This window comes from Microtus pennsylvanicus, chromosome 5, assembly GCF_037038515.1.
Source record: "Microtus pennsylvanicus isolate mMicPen1 chromosome 5, mMicPen1.hap1, whole genome shotgun sequence".
Lineage (NCBI taxonomy): Eukaryota > Metazoa > Chordata > Mammalia > Rodentia > Cricetidae > Microtus > Microtus pennsylvanicus.
In genome coordinates, this window is record NC_134583.1 from 43024808 (window position 1) to 43042472 (window position 17665).

At 42.7% G+C, this 17665-nt stretch overlaps 1 protein-coding gene across 3 annotated transcripts in view; it reads left to right on the forward strand.

Moving 5' to 3' along the window:
- The first annotated feature begins 88 nt into the window (after window positions 1–88).
- The window catches only part of Numa1 (nuclear mitotic apparatus protein 1), an 81161-nt gene continuing 63584 nt past the window's right edge, over window positions 89–17665 (forward strand). The window contains exon 1 of one of the 3 annotated variants that reach the window (XM_075971660.1): window positions 89–333. The gene's annotated coding sequence lies outside the window, so the exon portion shown is untranslated. Of the gene's footprint in view, window positions 447–17665 lie in introns of all 3 variants that reach the window. The other 2 variants (XM_075971655.1, XM_075971657.1) reach the window with 2 other exon arrangements.

Here is a 17665-nt window from a genome sequence, read left to right on the forward strand (position 1 = left end):
TGAACGTGTTCGTAGTGCCTTCTGGGACTTGTAGTTCAGTCGGGGCAGGACGCCGAAGCCGCGGGTATTGCTGGGACTTGTAGTTCTTGTTACCGTCAAGGCAAGACCGGGATCCGGAAGTAGTGTTACTGTTTCTTCCTTTACTGTGGGCCTCGCTCTTCCTTTTCCCGGGTCCTTCAGGGTGCCCGGCTAACAGCAGCCGACCCGGGCCAATGAGAGGGCGACGAGAGGGGGCGGGGCCATAGTTTAAACTAATTGTGTCTTCACCGTGTGAGATATATCGCGAGGCGAAGTGGAGTCCGGTGTGCGAGTGGCGGAGCAGCGCGCGGCCAGGTAACCGGCGCGGATCCTTGGCTGACGTCAGGGGATGGCCAGGCCTAGAGGGGTTGCTGACCACTCCGGTGCAGGAGGAAGGCCTTCATAACCGAGGGTGAAAGGGGAACCAGGTTTGTGGGAACCGGGAATGTTCAAGGTGGTGGATCTGTTTGGGGTCTTGTCAGTGCGATTATGACTGAGGACGCGGTAACGGGGATCGTGGAATACTCAAAGTGTTGTACCGAAGGTCCCGTGACGCCAGCTGCTCGCTTATTAATGATAGCAGCAGTGGCACCCCTTACCTTCCGCTATGTTTCTGCCGTTGTGTTGCACGGTATAGGATCTGATTTTTCATTTTCCTAACAACCTTGTTCATGTTTTAGAGGTGAGAACTCTGAGATTTATGTTTACCTTGGCAAGGGTTGCTCAGCTGGTGCGAGTTTTGCTATACTTGGGATTTTTAAGGGTTGAACATGAATAATGTGAAGGGATAGTGTTAGGATGCCCTTGTATGGAAACAATGAATTTACCTGCCTTACCTACTTCTTGGTTTGATGTGAGGGCAATTAGATATGTTGTTTCTGCAAGCACCTTCGAGAAAACACATTTAAAATCTTTTTATTGTTTTGTTTTTCGAGACAGGGTTTCTCTGTTTAGCCCTGACTGCCCTGGAATGTTGGGGCATCCATTTTCATCCTGCAGGCCTAGACTATCCAACAGACTTTTCTGTAAAGCAGGTGATCTTTGAAGGACTGATGTACCCTGTCTTGGCAAAGTTTGGCAGTCTCTTCTTTTGTGTTCTGTTGGTCCAGTTTGGACAGCGTACTGTCAGCAGTGGAGGCAAGGGCAGCCCCTCAACAAAGAAAGCAAACTCTTTATGGAGGTTTCTCAATGCCCATCAGCATTTTTTTTTTGAAGTAAATCGGGGTTGCCAGTAGCTGATGTGCATCACCATCATGAGAAAAGCTTTATGTTATTAAAACATTTTAAATGCCATATCTGTAAGTCTTTGGAATGTTTGAGGATCACTTATCTAAAATATATCTCTGTGTGGCCTTGAAAACGTATCTATCTTGACTATATGATTGTTAAAGATGACTACTAATCTATATTTCTTTATTATCCTAAATAGCTTTTAAGGACTAAAATTTTACATTACCTTTTTCGTTTTTGTTTTTTTATTTTTATTTTTTTGGTTTTTCGAGACAGGGTTTCTTTGTGGTTTTGGAGCCTGTCCTGGAACTAGCTCTTGTAGACCAGGCTGGTCTCGAACTCACAGAGATCTGCCTGCCTCTGCCTCCCGAGTGCTGGGATTAAAGGCTTGCGCCACCACCGCCCCGGCTTGTTTTTGTTTTTTGAGGCAGGGTTTCTCTGTAGCTTCGGATTCTGTCCTGGAACTAGCTCTTGTACACCAGGCTGGCCTTGAACTCACAGAGATCCTCCTGCCTCTGCTTCCTGAGTGCTGGGTATGCCACCACTGCCCAGCTTACATTACCTTTTAAAATGAGTTGCATAGGTATAATACCTTAAGCAAGAATAGATATATATATACAGTATAGCAAAAATAACCTTGAATTTGTATCAGCATACAAAAATCTATACCAATGTAAAATATATGAGACTAGTGGTTGTTGGAGAATCAACAATCTATTCTTTTATACCATCATGTTTATATCATATTCCCACTTTTTATCTTCAGAAAGAAATCCCTGAATTTTTTTTTTTGATCATGATCACTAACAATTTGTAGCCAATCCCCCTAAACAATGTCAGACATCCATAACTCACCGAATGACCAAAAACTATCCATCCCATCTCTTGGGAATATGGGTGTTGTATTCTGTAGACTGCTTCTTGTCTGGGGGTGTTGGAATCTTTGGGGAGACTCAAATTAGGATAATGGTTGAAGCCTGATAGAATAGTTTGTGAAGTTGGACCATCTCAGCCAGCAGCCTTGAAGATGTTCTGGATGCAGAGGTCTGAGGAAACTGTAACAGAAGCACTCTGAACAGCTGGATCACTTCGGCCACCAATTTTCTTTTCTTTTCTTTTCTTTCTTTTTTTTTTAAGTTATACACTGATTGGCCCATTAGCTCAGGCTTCTTATTAACTCTTATAACTTATACTAGCCTATTATCCTAGTATATGTTAGGCACATGGCTTGGTACCCTTTTCAGCCAGGCAGTCACATCTTGCTTCCACTGCAGCTGGGTAAAGGACTCCCACCAGGACTTCCTTCTTCCCAGAATTCTCTCGGCCACTAATTTTCATTGGTGTGTGGTCCCCTTGCTCTGAAAACACATAAACTTTCAAAGATAATATATATATCTGCATTAACACAAGTATGGACTGTGTGTTGTACACAAGCCAACCAAAGATGGTTTTTTGTTTTATATTTGAGATTTATTTCTTTATGTCAGAATTTTCAGGAGGTCTCCCCTGATCAAATCTGATCTCTTATCAACCTTGAATGAATCCATAGCCTTTCATTTCTGTGGAAATAAAAATATAACCTCTTTCCGAAGGCAACATATTTTTTGACTTCCATTTTGAAGTTATGACATTTAAAAATATATAGGTTGGTTTAATTTAGCAGTGTCCATAATCCAATCTCTCTCAGCAGCTGCTGTTTGCTCATCAGCAATCAAAATATTTAATGTCAATACAGCACCATACAGGATCCAGAGTCCCTGACTATTTCCCATCTTTATGTGGCCTATCCTTTTTATATTATTTTATTTTCTCCTTAAAGACTTTACCTTATTATTTATATGTAGATGAAAGTTTTTGTCTCACCTATAGCCATTCAGTCCCAAATAAACACAAAGAGGCTTTTATTAATTATAAACTATTTGGCCTATAGCTCAGGCTTATTATTAACTAGCTCTTACCACTTAACCCATAATTCTTGTCTGTGTTTACCTTTTCTCAGTAAGGCATTCTCATCTTGCTTCCTCTGTGTCCGGCTGGTGACTGCATCTCTGCCAGTTCTCTTCCCAGAATTCTCCTAGTCTGGTCACCCCACCTATATATACATCTTTCCTGACTACTGGCCAATCAGTGATTTATTAAACCAATATGAGTAACATATCTTTACAGTGCATTACCCCACAGCATTTATAAACTATTTTTTCTTTTTTGTTTTTGTTTCTTTGTTTTTTGAGACAGGGTTTCTCTGTAGCTTTGGAGACTGTCCTGGAACTAAGTCTTGTAGCCAAGGCTGGCCTCCCTCAAACTCACAGATCCAACTGCCTCTGCCGCCTAAGTGCTGGGATTAAAGGCATGTGCCACCCCGCCCAGCCAAACTATTTTTTTCTATGATTGACTATCCCATTTTTTTTAAGCCTACACACATTTTTTTTTTTTAAACACACTGTAACCTGTAGAAGTTTCTACCATCTGAATCTGCTTTACTGTGTATCTGTAACCTTTTCTGTCTGCATGAGCAAAACCTTCAACTGCCAGGCAGCTTAGCTCCTGGTGCACTGGCGGCTCAAGCCTGTAGGCAGTGGCCAGGAGAGGCCTCTCTTTACTGTGACCCACATAAGAAACTGTGGGACTAGAAAGTCTCTGTTTTTGTGTTTGGAATCTTTTAAAAAGCTTTTTCAGGTTTTATGTGGAAAAATGCGCCTTCATGTTGTAGTGAGTCTTTCTCTGTCCTGCCAACCAGCTCCCAAATTATGACACGGAGACTGTTATTAACTATGAAAGTTCGGCCAATAGCATAGGCTTGTTTCTAACTAATTCTTATTACTTAAATTAACCTATTTCTGTTAATGTACTTTCTGACTCATGGCTTTATTACCTCATCTCCCTAGTGCCCATGCTGCTTGCTCTGGGTCTCTGGCATCTCCACTTTTCTTCTTCCAGTGTCTTTTGTGCCGGGAAATCCTGCCTAGAGTGATTGGCTGTTGTTCAGCTTTTTTTTTTTTTTTTTTTGGTTTTTCGAGACAGGGTTTCTCTGCGGCTTTGGAGCCTGTCCTGGAACTAGCTCTGTAGACCAGGCTGGTCTCGAACTCACAGAGATCCGCCTGCCTCTGCCTCCCGAGTGCTGGGATTAAAGGCGTGCGCCACCAACGCCCGGCTGTTGTTCAGCTTTTTATTAAACCAGTCAAAGAGTGACATATCTTCACAGTGTACAAAAAGATTACTCCACAACACTTTAGTGCCTCTCTTGGTTCACAAATACTATTTATTTATTTTTTGAGACAGAGTTTCTCTGTATAGCTCTGGCTGTCCTAGGACTTGCTCTGTAGAGCAGGCTGGCCTCAAATTCAGAGATCCGCCTGCCTCTGCCTACCAAGTGCTGGAATTAAAATTAAAAGTGTGTGGCACCACTGCCTGGCTCTTTGTTTATTTTATAGTATGGGGTCTCATGTTGTGTAAGCTGTCCTTAAGCTCATGCAGGTGAGTCTGGCTTTGACCTCCTGTGTTGCAGGAGCTGCGGGCTACGTTCCTGTCGCCCGGCTCCCAGCCACTGGCTAGCTTTACCCGAAATAACAACACACAAATTGTATTCATTTAAGCACTGCTTGGCCTATTAGCTCTAGCCTCTTACTGGCTAATTCTCACATCTAGGTTAACCCATTTCTCTTAATGTGTGTCTTACTGTGAAAGATTCAGCATGTCTGACCTGGCGGCTGGCTTCATCGCGTCTGCCTTGGAGTGGAGCGGCATGGCGTCTGCCCTAACTTCCCTTCTTCCCAGCATTCTGTTCTGTTTACTCCACCCACCTATGTTCTAACCTATCAGGCCAAGCAGTTTCTTTATTAATTAACCAATGAAATCAACAGATTGATATATGACACTCCCACATCACTCCTGATCCTCTTGCTTGTTGAGTGTTGCCTGCCTGGTTCCTCTCCAAAGCGTATATTTATTTTGGACCGTCTTCCTGCCCTCTTTAGCTTATTCATTCTTTCACAGTATCTTTTTGTTTTACCTTTGGGTAGTTTCCTTACGTCTATTTCCTAGTATATTAATTTATTCTCCAGTTGAGTCTGATTTGGTTTTTGAGTTCTTATCTTAAATTCATCCTTCCTTTCTTTTTTTTCTTTTTCTTTTTTTTGAGACAGTACTCACAGACTCTGGCTCTAATTCTTATTTTTAAGTAATTCACTTTTTTATTTATTGGTGTTTTGACTGCATTCATGTCTGTGTGAGGGTGTCAGATTCCTTGGAACTGGAATAACAGACAGTTGTGAACTGCCATGTGGGTGATGGGAAGTGAACTTGGGTCCTGCCAGTGCTTTTTTATTTTTTAGAAGCATTTTGTTTTGTTTTGTCTTGTTTGTTTTTTAAAATCTGCCAATTGTATGTTGTTTTTGTCTCATGTTTTTAATTCATTTTATGCCTGTAATTTATTTTTATTTTTATTACTATTATTTTAGTTTTCTGTGTAGCCCTGGCTGTCCTGGAACTTGCCCTATAGACCAGTTGGCCTTAAACTCAGAGTTCCACCTGCTTCTGCCTCCAGAGTGTTGAAACTAAAGGTGTGGGCCATCATGCCTGACTGTGTCTTTAATTTTTTAAAAATCATTTATTTGATATTTATTAACACTTGCATTTAAATCTGTGCACCAGAGGAGTGCAGTGGCCATTTAGGGACTAATGTGTGAACCGCCATATGGGTGCTGGGAACTTGTGTTCTTTGGAAGGGCAGACAGTACTCTTAAGAGCTGAGCCATCTCACTAGCCTCTATCTGTAATAGTTTTTTAAAAATTTATTTATTTAATGTTCAGAGGTGTTTAGCTTGCATGTATGTCTGTATCCCCTGGAACTGGAGTTACAAACAGTTGTGAACTGCCATGTGGGTGCTTGGAATTGAATCCAGGTCCTTTGGAAGATCAACCCCAGTGCTCTTAACTGCTAAGCCATCTCTCCAGCCTTAATAATTTTTAAGTCTCCCTTCCCCCTTGGCTTTTCTTCTTCCCCCTTCTGTCTTCTGTTTCTCTCTCCCCCCATTAAATAAACTCTGTACCCCCAAAGTTAATATATTGTCTTTATCATTTAGTTATTGGATCTTTTTAAGGATATTATCCTGATACTTCATAACTGACTCATGATGGCTTACTCAAGACTATAATTTTTTTGGTTGTCCTATTTAAAGGACCATCACCTATTGATACCTTGAAGAAAGATTTGTTTTTACTATTTATGTGTAGATGTGTGTCTGTGAAAATGTATGGCGTGTGTGTGTGGTGCCTGCAGAGGCCAGAAGAAGGTTGTATCCGTTGGAGCCGCCACATGTGGGTGCTGGAAAAGGAGTGCTGTCTAATGGAAGAGCAGTGGCTTCCCAATTCCTGACCCATTGCCTACCCCCCCCTTTTTAAATGAAAGAAGCAGTTTTACTCCTTGGCCCAAGCTTTCTTTGAACTGGAAATCTTACCGCTTCAGTTTCCCAAGTACTGAGATTACAAAGTATATAGTTTATAGCCGTTTATATGTGGCCTGATTTGGGTTAGTTCTTCCTGGAGCTTGTTTGTTTGCTTATTTATTTTCATGGTGCTAGGAGCTGAACCCAGGCATGTGAGGCAGGTAACTCTATCACTGAATTATAACCCAGCCTTCTTAAATGTATTATGATCATGTTTACTATGTGTGTGTGCCGTGATATATGGAAGTTAGGGGACAACTGTAGGTAGAGTTTCTCTGTGTCCCAAAGCTGCTCCTAAATAACCACAGAAAGACTTAGTTTATAAATGTTCAGCTTAAGAGCTTGTTTTTAGCTGGCTTTTAAAACTTAACACATTTGTATTAATCTTTGTGCTGCCCCAAGGCTCATTTACCTCTTCTGTACTTTTCATGCTGCTTGCTCTGCACCTCTTGGTGTCTCCTCAGACTTCTCCTTCCCAGGTTTTCTCTGAAAACCCTGCAGCCCAGGCTCACCTTGAGCTCTCAGAGGTCTGCTGGCCTCTGGCTCCTGAGTGCTGGTGCTGGGATTAAAGGCGTGCGCCATTACTGTCCAGCTTAATTTTTTTTTCAAAGTTAGGCAGTGGGAATGGAGGAGGCGTGTTTATCACGCTCAATCTGCTGGAGCCCCTTCACTCTCACCTTTTGTTTTGTTTTTGGGTTGTGGGGTAAGTGGGCATTAGTCTCTGTGGCTGCTTCCTGCTGACGCTGAGGTATTATGAATAGGGAACCCAAGGAAGCTGAGTTTTTGGTCAAGGCTGGGAAGAGCAGGCTGTTTGAATGGTTCCATAGAGAAGTGTAGTCTGTGAGACTGAACCAGGATGGAGATAACAAGCAAACAGCTGGGCTAGTGCTGGAGTTGTCTCTAGTTGATTTGAAATCTTTTGAGACAAATACACTACGGACAAAGGTAAAGTTAAGGAGTTTAGAAATTTGGTTTTTGTTTTTTGAGACAGGGTTTCTTTCTGTGTAGCACTTCTTGCGGTCCTGGAACTCACTTTGTATACCAGGCTGGCTTAGAACTCACAGAAATCCGCCAATCTTTGCTTCCCAAGTGCTGGGATTAAATTGTGTGCCACCATTGCCTGGCCTAGAAAAAATTTTTTTTCTTTTATCTTGGATGTACATTTGTTGTGGGAATTCCTTCATCCAGTAGCTTTTGGGGTATCAGCCCGTAGGGTGTGGTCTGAGGCGCTACGAGTGGACTGACAAGCAGAGAGAGAAGTGTGCTCACTGTCTCAGGAGGTCGGAGCAGAAACAGGCTTGTGCTGTTGTTCACATCCCCTGGGGAAGAGCAGCACAACAGGGTGACTTCACCTGGTCCGATATTCTGTGAGTCTGTTTCCCTTTGAATCCCATTTCCTTTGTATCCTCATAATAAAGGCAGTTTGTAACTCTTGCAATACCTTTCACATTATACATTTAAGACTTTTAGGTTCATGGTCCTCGTAATAGGGAAGAGGATTCCTAAAACCAGAGAAAGGGGGAAAGAACCATGGAAAGGGGGAGAGATCTCCCCCTTAGGAATAGGCAGTTCGCGGGAAAACTTAGACTGTTGGTTGACCGGAGTACTTGTCTGGAGTCAATTTGAGATTCTTGAGAGGAGCCAGGAAAACTTAGATTGGGTATAGAAGGTTAATTGGGGAATAACTTACCTAAAAGTAGGGTCTGGTTATGGTGGGGAGGATATAATTTGTGAGGCTTTTTGTTTTGTTAGAATAGTCTTTCCTGGGGTGTTCAGGTGGGGTTTTGAAATTGAGATATTTTAGGAACATGGATGATTGCTAGACTCTTGGCAAACTGTGAGAGGGACGGTTTGTAGCAGGTTTTTTGGGATGGTGTATAAAGGTTAGAGAACTTGGCATTGGTTTTCAAAGGGGGACTTAGATTGTCGGGGGATAGTCGGTAGTGGCAGTAGGGAATTGACAGCAAGAGGGGCGAGACTAATGTAGGACAGCATGGAGGAGGAGTAGAGCTGCAGAGAAAGCAATTGGATCTCTTACATGCTTGGCAAGTGCTCCGTACTGATCTGAAGAACTGAAGTCCCCCTCTCCTGCCTGCCCCGCAGGGCCACCCTCCCTCCTACTCTTTGAGACAAGGTTCTTCTAGCTCTGGCTACCTTGGAGCTCTCTACGTAGACAGGGCTAGCCTTGAACTCACAGAAATCTGTCTGCTTTTGTATTCCTAGTGCTGGGACTGAAGGTGTGTGCTCTAACACCTGGTTCCTTTTCTTTTTTTTTGAGCTTAGTGAATCTATGTGTCAGTTTGGTTTCAATCAACAAAGCAGAAACCACATGCCAGTTATTTTAAGAGTGAACTCAATAAAGGAAATAGTTTTGAGTCTTTGTTGAAGGGCTTAACAAGCCAAAAGAATCTTAGGGATAGTTGTTTTGGTTTATTAATTGTGTGAAGTGGCTTCCTCATACAGAATTGAGAACAGAGGAAAGTTATCAGACTCAAGAAGTCTGGAGGGATATGGAACAGTTGTACCCAGAATCTCTGGGGGGTGTATGTTGTCTGGTTGCCAGTGGTTTCTTGGGCATTCCTAGAGTGTCCCTGGAGATATCAGACTTAGTGGAAGCCTACCCAGCCGACACAGAGGCCACTGAGGTGCACTGCAAGGTGATTCTGGAGTTAGAAATGGAGTAACTAATGGAATAAATTGCTGTCATCAAGAAACACTAAACCGAGCTGGAGAGATGGCCCAGAGGTTAAGAGTTGACGGCTCTTCCAGAGGTCCTGAGTTCAATTCCCAGCAACCACATGGTGGCTCACAACCATCTGTAAGATCTGGTGCCCTCTTCTGCCGTGGAGAGATACATGCAGGCAAAACACTGTATACATAATAAATAAATATTTTTTTATTTTTTTTTCGAGACAGGGTTTCTCTGTGGCTTTGGAGCCTGTCCTGGAACTAGCTCTGTAGATCAGGCTGGTCTTGAACTCACAGAGATCCGCCTGCCTCTGCCTCCCGAGTGCTGGGACTAAAGGCGTGCGCCACCATTGCCCGGCCTAAATATTTTTTTTTAAAAAAAGAAACACTAAGCTACAGTAAGGAAGAAGTTCCTTGTATACTCTTCTTGCTTCCCATTTTTCCTTTAGTCCCCGCTTGATAGAGTCAGAGCTAGCTGGTAAAAGTAGGCCAGTGTCCACCCCAGCGCTGGAAAGCTGAGCCCGAGCTGGGTGGGGGTGCACACCTTTAATCCCAGCACTCGGGAGGCAGAGGCGGATAAATCTCTGTGAGTTCAGGACCAGCCTGCTCTACAGAGCAAGTTTCAGGACAGAGGCACACTTAGAAACCCTGTCTTGAAAATTGAAAAACAAAAAAGAAAAACAGAAAGCAGAGTCCAACAGGGAGTCATGGAACCGAGAGATGGTAATGAATGACACAGTCTAGAAGCGTGTTTACTGTATTTCCGAACATTTCAGTCATAATTTAATAGTGGGTTTTTAGGTTGTTTGACTCATTATATCAACTGTAGTAGCAATAGCTAACATTTTCCCCCCAGCATATCATGTGAAAGAGGCACTATTCTAAGTACTTTATATGAAATACTTCCCAAAGATAGATGAGGAATATTCTATTATTATTACTATTTCCTTTTATCAGGAACGAAACTGAGGCACAGATAAATTAGACCATCTGTTCAAAGACATACACTGTGTAAATAATGGAGCTGGTGTCCAATCCCACCATTCTGAGTTTGTTTCCACTTTCAAAGAATTTTTTAAATGTGTGTGTATCTGAGTGTGTGTATGTGCACCATGGGGGCCAGAAAAGGTTGCTGGACCCTCTGGATGTATACTTTCTTTTCTTTTCTTCTCTTTTTTTTTTTTTGGTTTTTCGAGACAGGGTTTCTCTGTAGCTTTGGAGCCTGTCCTGGAACTAGCTCTTGTAGACCAGGCTGGCCTCGAACTCACAGAGATCTGCCTGCCTCTGCCTCCTGAGTGCTGGGATTGAACGTGTGCACCACCACCGCCCGGCCTGGACGTAGACTTTCTAGCAGTTGTGAGCTGTGTGATAGTGATGTGGTCCTAGGAACTGAAAGGTCTTCTGCAGGAGGAGCAAGTGCTTCTAACCATTGAGCCTTTCTACCTTCTTCCTCCTTTTTTTTTTTTTTGAGTCATGTCTTGCAATGTAGCATAAGTTGGCTTTAAACTCACAGTCCTCTTAATTGCCTCAACTTCCCCCTTTTGGGGTTATAGATATGCGCCACCTGACTTTTGTATCCTTCCTTGAACCTGGGGTGTTACATGCTCCTCCATTGAGCTACGACCCCAACCCAACCCTTTAAAAAATGATTATTTTCAGCTGGGCATGGTGGCACACATCTTTGATCCCAGAACTTGGGAGACAGGTGGATCTCTGTGAGTTCAGGCCAGCCTGGTCTATTGAGTGAGTTCCAGGACAGCCAGAGCTATATAGTGGAACCTGCCCTTCCCTAAAACAACAAATACTTAAAACAAAACAAAACAAAAAATTTAAAAACCAAAACCGCCCTCCAAAACCACACCCCCCCCAAACCAAAATAAAAATAAAACCCAACAAAAGAGTTTTTCATCCGATGTCATGATCCCTTTTCTAGTTTCCTGACTTACAAACCCACATCCAGCTCTTCTTTATTTGAGACAGAGTTTCCCTGAATTGTCTATTCTGGCCTTGAACTCAGAATTCTCCTGCGTTAGCCTGTTGAGATTACAGGTCTCCTCCTCCTCCTCCTCCTCCTCCTCCTCCTCCTCCTCCTCCTCCTCCTCCTCCTCCTCTTCCTCCTTCTCCTTTTTCTCCTCATTTTTTTTGGGGGGGGGGACTGGGTTTCTCTGTGTGACAGTTCTGGCTGGCCTGGAACTTGCTTTGTAGAACAGGTTGGCCTAGAACTCAGAGATCCTCCTGCTTTTGTCTCCCGAGTGCTGAGATTGAAGGCGTTCCCCACCACCACCCAGCTAGTCTTTGTGTTTAACGTTGCATGCTTTTTAATTTTTTACTTCTTTGCACATATGTTTGTGTACCATGTATACACAGTGCATATGGAGGCCCTAATTGGACATTGGATCCCCTGGAACCGTAGTTACAGGCAGTTGTTAGCTGCAGTGTGGGTTCTGGGAATTGAACCAGGATCCTCTGGAAGAACCACTAGTGCTCTTAACTGCTGAACCATCTCTCAGCTATTCTTTTTAATTGTTAGTTTGTTGTTGTTTGTTTGTCTTTACTGTAAAGCTTTGACTGGCACTGGCCTGGAACTTGCTACATAGATAGGTTGACCTCAACTTACAGAGGTCCTTCTGCCTCTGCCTAAGAGTGCTGGGATCAAAGGTGTGTGACACCATTCCCCTCTTTCACTGTAGTTAGACAAGCATGTGTCTTCATTCTGAGTCTTCATTATGTATCTCTCACCTGTATGTAGTATCCTTGGCCAGTAAAGGACATGAAAATTTCTGCAGAATTGAAGTTACAGATATTTGTGAGCTGCCATGTGGGTACTGAAAAAAACTGTTGGGTCCTTTGGGAAGAGCAGCCAGTACTCTAAACTGCTGAGTCATCTCTCCATCCCCTCATCTTGAGTTTTTTTTTTTTTAAAGATTTATTTATTTATTATGTATACAGTGTTCTGCCTGCATATATATTCCTGCAGGCCAGAAGAGGGCACCAGATCTCATTAGACATCTTGTGATTGCTGGGAATTGAACTCGGGACCTCTGGAAGATCAGCTAATGTCTTAACCTCTGAACCATCTCTTTACGGCCCCTTCATTCTGATTCTTTGGTAAAATGCTAAGCATGGTGGGTTTGAGACGCAAGCTCTCTTGTACAAAGTGCTATAGTTCTTGATCTGATTAATGGAGGTTTTCAGGGAATATTTCTTTACTTTTCTGTCTGATAAACTGGGGTAGTTGCTACTTGGAAAGGGCTTGGGTGCTGTTGATTGGGAGGAAAGAACCAAGATTATGGATTGGCTATTAAGTAATCAGACACTATAATAAGGGACCACTTGGCAGAAGGAGAACGATCTAATGGTTTTAGAAGGAAGAGGGTGCATTAGTGTAAGCGTGCTCCTGGACTGAGGCTCCTCTTGGCAGCTATGTTATGTTGCCTTTTCTTCCTGCCCTATTTAAGGGCCAGTTTCTTTGAAGTCAGTGAAGGAAATGCCAGTGACTCAGCCTTGCAGATTCCTTCTGCTTATTGCAGCTGCGGACTGGTTTGTCTGGTAAGAAGTAAGACTGCATATATTCCAGCACACTTACCTGACTACTTGGATCTTCCTATGTCTTGCCAGAGATATTTTTTAGGTTGTTTTGGTACCTTGTGACAAGGTGTGTGCGCCTATGCCTCTAATCCTAGCACTTGGGAGGCTAAAGCAGGAGGATCATGAGTTTGTGGCCAGCCTGGATTATACAGCAATAATACAGACTAGGCTGCCTGGTGAGATACTAAAAAGCAAAGCAAAACAAAGGATTCAATTTAGAGCTTGGTGTGATGGCGCACGCCTTTTAATCCCAGCATTTAGGAGGCAGAGGCAGAGGCAGGTTCATCTCTGAGTTTGAGGCCAGCCTGGTTTAACTACATAGCAAGACAAGACCCTATCTTAAAAAAAACAATTACTCCAAAGCTACAGAGAAACCCTGTCTCAAAAACAAACAAACAAAAAACAACAACAAAAAATTAAACTTAGAGGAATTATATCTGGCGTTTGTTAAGGAAGGTGAATCTAAAGCATAGAGAAACAAAGTCTAATTTTGCAAGGCAGTGTATAATGTAGACTTGATTCTGTTGTCCAGTCTGTAAACCCTGTAGGGATTTTGAGAGTCCCTTCAGTAGCCCTTGTAACTAGGAAAAACTTTGACAGGAAGATGGGGTTTGAAAGAGAGTCAGAATTGGAGGCACATGGATTATGGTTACTTAAATAAACTGTGATTTGGGCTCCCCACCACACTATTTAGGTTTTATATCATGAAATATAAATGATGGTTCTGTGGTGTTTGTACTTTTCTACCACAGAACCTAGTAGTATATAGAACTTTTGCTTAGGCTTCATATAGGTCTAAACACTGTTGCTAGCATTGTACCAGCTGTTTGATCTTGGGAAAGTTTCCTCACTTGCAAGACAGAAAAGACAACTAAAAATTATTTAAAAGTTTATTGTAATGTTCACAGTAAAATATTGTATGAATAGTTAAATGTTTTTTGGAGGGGCAGTGCTCCTTCATTTTGCCATATGACTGACTGGAACATTCATTCCTGTGACTTGCCTTATGTCTGAAGGTTTGTGCCTCTTGGCCATCTGAAGGCAGGAGAATGAGACAGGGTTATTAATGGACAGAACAGCGAGAAGAGTGGCTGGCTGAGTTCCAGTCCAGAATAGTGGGGAAGGGCGAGGAAGTGGCTAGAGGCCATACAGTTGACTTGGAAACGTCACCCAAAGAGTTTAGATCTGATGCTTGAGAAAAATATTGCAAGGATTTTGAGCCAGAGAGAAATGTTTAAAAAGGAGATTGGTGTAGAGTCTCGTGAGGAACTTTTCCTGGTTTAGACACTATAATCCTCATAGGGTAAGGGCATCCTAAATGCTGACCCAGTAGGGGTGTGGTTTGGCATTCTTTCTATAGGAGGACTATATTTCTGCCCAGTGACTCTTCCTGCTCTGTCATTGACTCATCCCAATGGTCTGGTCCTCATAGCTTCTCTTTGGATTGCTCTGTGATCCACAGAGCTCCAGGGCTGCCTGGGATGGTGGGAGCCCTAGCTGCCTGACAGTGGTGGGATATGGGAATGAACAGCATTCTCTCATCCTTTGCCGCCTGTCCCTGAGTAAAGCAAGTTCAAGTTCAGACTGCTGCAGATTACTGTCCAAATTTACATGGGCTGTCTTCCAGGAGGTAAGTTAATGATTCCTGCTTTTATATAGATGGACTTTTTGGGGAATGTTCTCTGCTACTTTTCTCTTCATCTAGGCTCTATAAGATGTCAGTCATGAAACAAACAGGTCATTGTAGGAGGTTTGCTTCTCAGCTTCTGGGTTTTAGAGCCATTCTATGTGTGTGTTACTGTCCTGTGTTAGCTCCCATTCCTTTGGCCACAGAAGGAAATGACAGTGAAAAGCTGAAAAGGGGAAGCTGTGTAGATAAACACGTGCTTGTGTTTTATTCAGGGAGTCAGTATATGTGAGTTTCCAACTCTTGCTAGTTAGTTAGCAGGGACCAGCTGCTTAACTTCAGTGGACTAGAGTTTCCTCATATTTAAAGATGGACAGCTTAGGTTGTATATATAGTTTTGGAGAGTTTTTCCAGAGTCAAAATTAATGTGTGTTTTCTTTTTTTATGTGAAAAAAATGTGTATTGGCAACATCCAGAGCATGGCAATCAGGAGGCAGTTGAGCATGCGCCTTCTTTTCTGTGCCAGGCCTTATCAGGATATTGACTTTAGACACACCAGTGTCATAGCCTTTTCACAGCCTGTTTGATTAGTGCTTACTAGCCTCGAAATCCATAACAACACACGTGTGTTGTTGTCTTCTGTCATCTTCATGCCTGACTCAGGGGTTGGGGGAACTTGATGATGTCATAGTGGTCAGACTTGTTTCTCTTGGGCTGCTCTTGGGCGGGGATTGGGCTGCCTCTGGAGCTTCAGGGGCTTGGGCCACCAGCAGGTGGGTGACTTGAGAATGTGGATACCTTTCAGTACTGTCTTCTTGCTCCCCCTCCCCCACAACAGGATTTCTCCGCTTGCCTCTGCCTTTGCATTAATGGCATACACCACTACCGCCCAGTGGCCTTATTGACTTTTTAGGCCTTTCCTTTGACATGAATTTTGGGAGGGCGAAAACCTTGTTTTTTTGCTTTTGGCACCATCTTAGCAAAAGCTAAGTTTTTTTTTTTTTTTATATCTGGTGACAGATACACATATTTTGGTCCCCTCCATTTGTAAGTTTATCTCCCTCAAAGTAATGGTATTCTCAGTCTTTACATTTATTCTAGTATGCATTTGTTCAAAAAAGAACTATCTTCCTTTCTTTTTTTAACAGCAATGCTCAAAATTAATCCAAGCATGCTATGGAACTGATTGACCACTGGACTGCACCTTCTAGCCCTTAGCCAATCTCCTGAGTCATTTCAGAGTTGATTTCACTTTCAATGGGTAAATTCAGTTTTTGGAAACCTTCAGAAAATGTTTTGTGTATAAGAATCAAGAAAAACAATATCTTTTATTTATTTTTATAAAAATAAAAAAAGAGGTGTGACAGACTATAAAACACCTAATTTTTCTTTCTGCTTATATGGAACAGTGTATGAAGACAATCCCTCAAAAAAACTGTTTTGTCAATGTTTACGTCGTGATTAAAAATGTAATCACGGCTGGGTGGTGGTCGCGCATGCTTTTAATCCCAGCTCTTGGGAGGCAGAGGCAGGCAGATCTCTGTGAGTTCGAGGCCAGCCTGCTCTACAAGTGCTAGTTCCAGGACAGGCTCCAAAGCTACAGAGAAACCCTGTCTCGAAAAAGCAAAAAAAAAAAAAAAAAAAAAAAAAAAAAAACGAACAACAAAAAAAAATGTAATCACATTAGCATTATTTAAAGGAAAAGTATTTTGGTCATAGTTCTCATGTGGTTTAGTGAGATGGGAATATTTGGCCAGAGTTGCTTTCCTGTGCACTCGCTGTATGTATTTTTGTTAAAGTGACTAGATAGTGAAGAAAATTAGGTCTTTTCCTGATAGGCTTCTGAAATCACAAATATTTTAAGGGTCGAAAGAGAGTTGGAACACGGGAGCTGTGACTACGAGGCTAAGGTGTGTTCATCCCTAGTAGAACCACCAAGAAGCCTGCAGCATTTTCAGCCTGATGGCTGATCCTTGGGAGGTTCAGAGGGTTGGGAATGCCAGAGTATTGTGGGATAATCACAGTGATTTATTTTTCTTCTCTTTTCCTTCAGTAGTATAGGTTTGGAAGTGGGACGGAAGGTTAGTGGGGCAAAGCAGAGGGCTGTAATGCAATGCCTTCATCTGTTGTAGCATCTGTTCCTGACAGTACTTGAAATTGGTTTGTAAAATAAAGTGTTTGGCAGCCTAGCCAAGTGATTGATTCTGTTGCCAGGTCTGTATTAAATAAGCATTCACGTTTCTCTTTCTTACTCTGTCTTCTTTTTCTTGTTTTTTTTTTTTTGTTGTTGTTGTTGTCTTCCTTATCTTTATGTTGAGTATCAAGATGCTAAAAGTTCTAAAATCAGGTAAGCCTAAGAAGATTTGAGGTGCTAAGTCGGATGTGATGGAGTGTCCTGGGAATTCCAGTATCGGGAATTCCAGTATCAATGCCAGAGGGTTGTCAGAGTTAAGTCCAGCCTGCACTGCACAATGAGGAGCAGACCAGCCAGGGAAAGTAAGACCCTGTTGAAAAAGAAAAAGAAAGAAAGAAAGAAAAAAAAGAGAGAGACAAAACTAAAAAACCCAAGAAGGTTTCCCTCCTCTTCCTCCTCATCTTCTTTTTTGTTTGTTTTGTTTTTTGTTTTTTTTTGAAACAGGGTTTCTCTGTGTAACAGCCCTAGCTCTCCTGGAGCTAGCTCTTGTAGACCAGACTGGCCCCGAACTCACAGAGATCTGCCTGCCTCTGCCTCCCGAGTGCTGGGATTAAAGGCATGCGCCACCACCATCCAGCTACGCTTAAATTATAGTGACCTTTCTACTTGCAGCCACAGCTGGATGATCAAATTCAAAGTAGCTGTTTAATGAGAAGCAGCTCCTTGGACTTCTCCCCTGAAACACAATCACAGGACATGCAGGGCTGAGGAGTCGTCCTTAGGAGGACTGTTGTTTAAGGAAGGTGGGCAGCTGTCATTAGACAGACAGTGTCCGGGAACTGTGGCCTGGAGGACTAGGGGACTGTCTTCTCTGTTGTTAATTTTTGAGCCCTTCTTGAAAGGAGTTCTTTGACTGGTGCAGTAGGAGTCACTAAG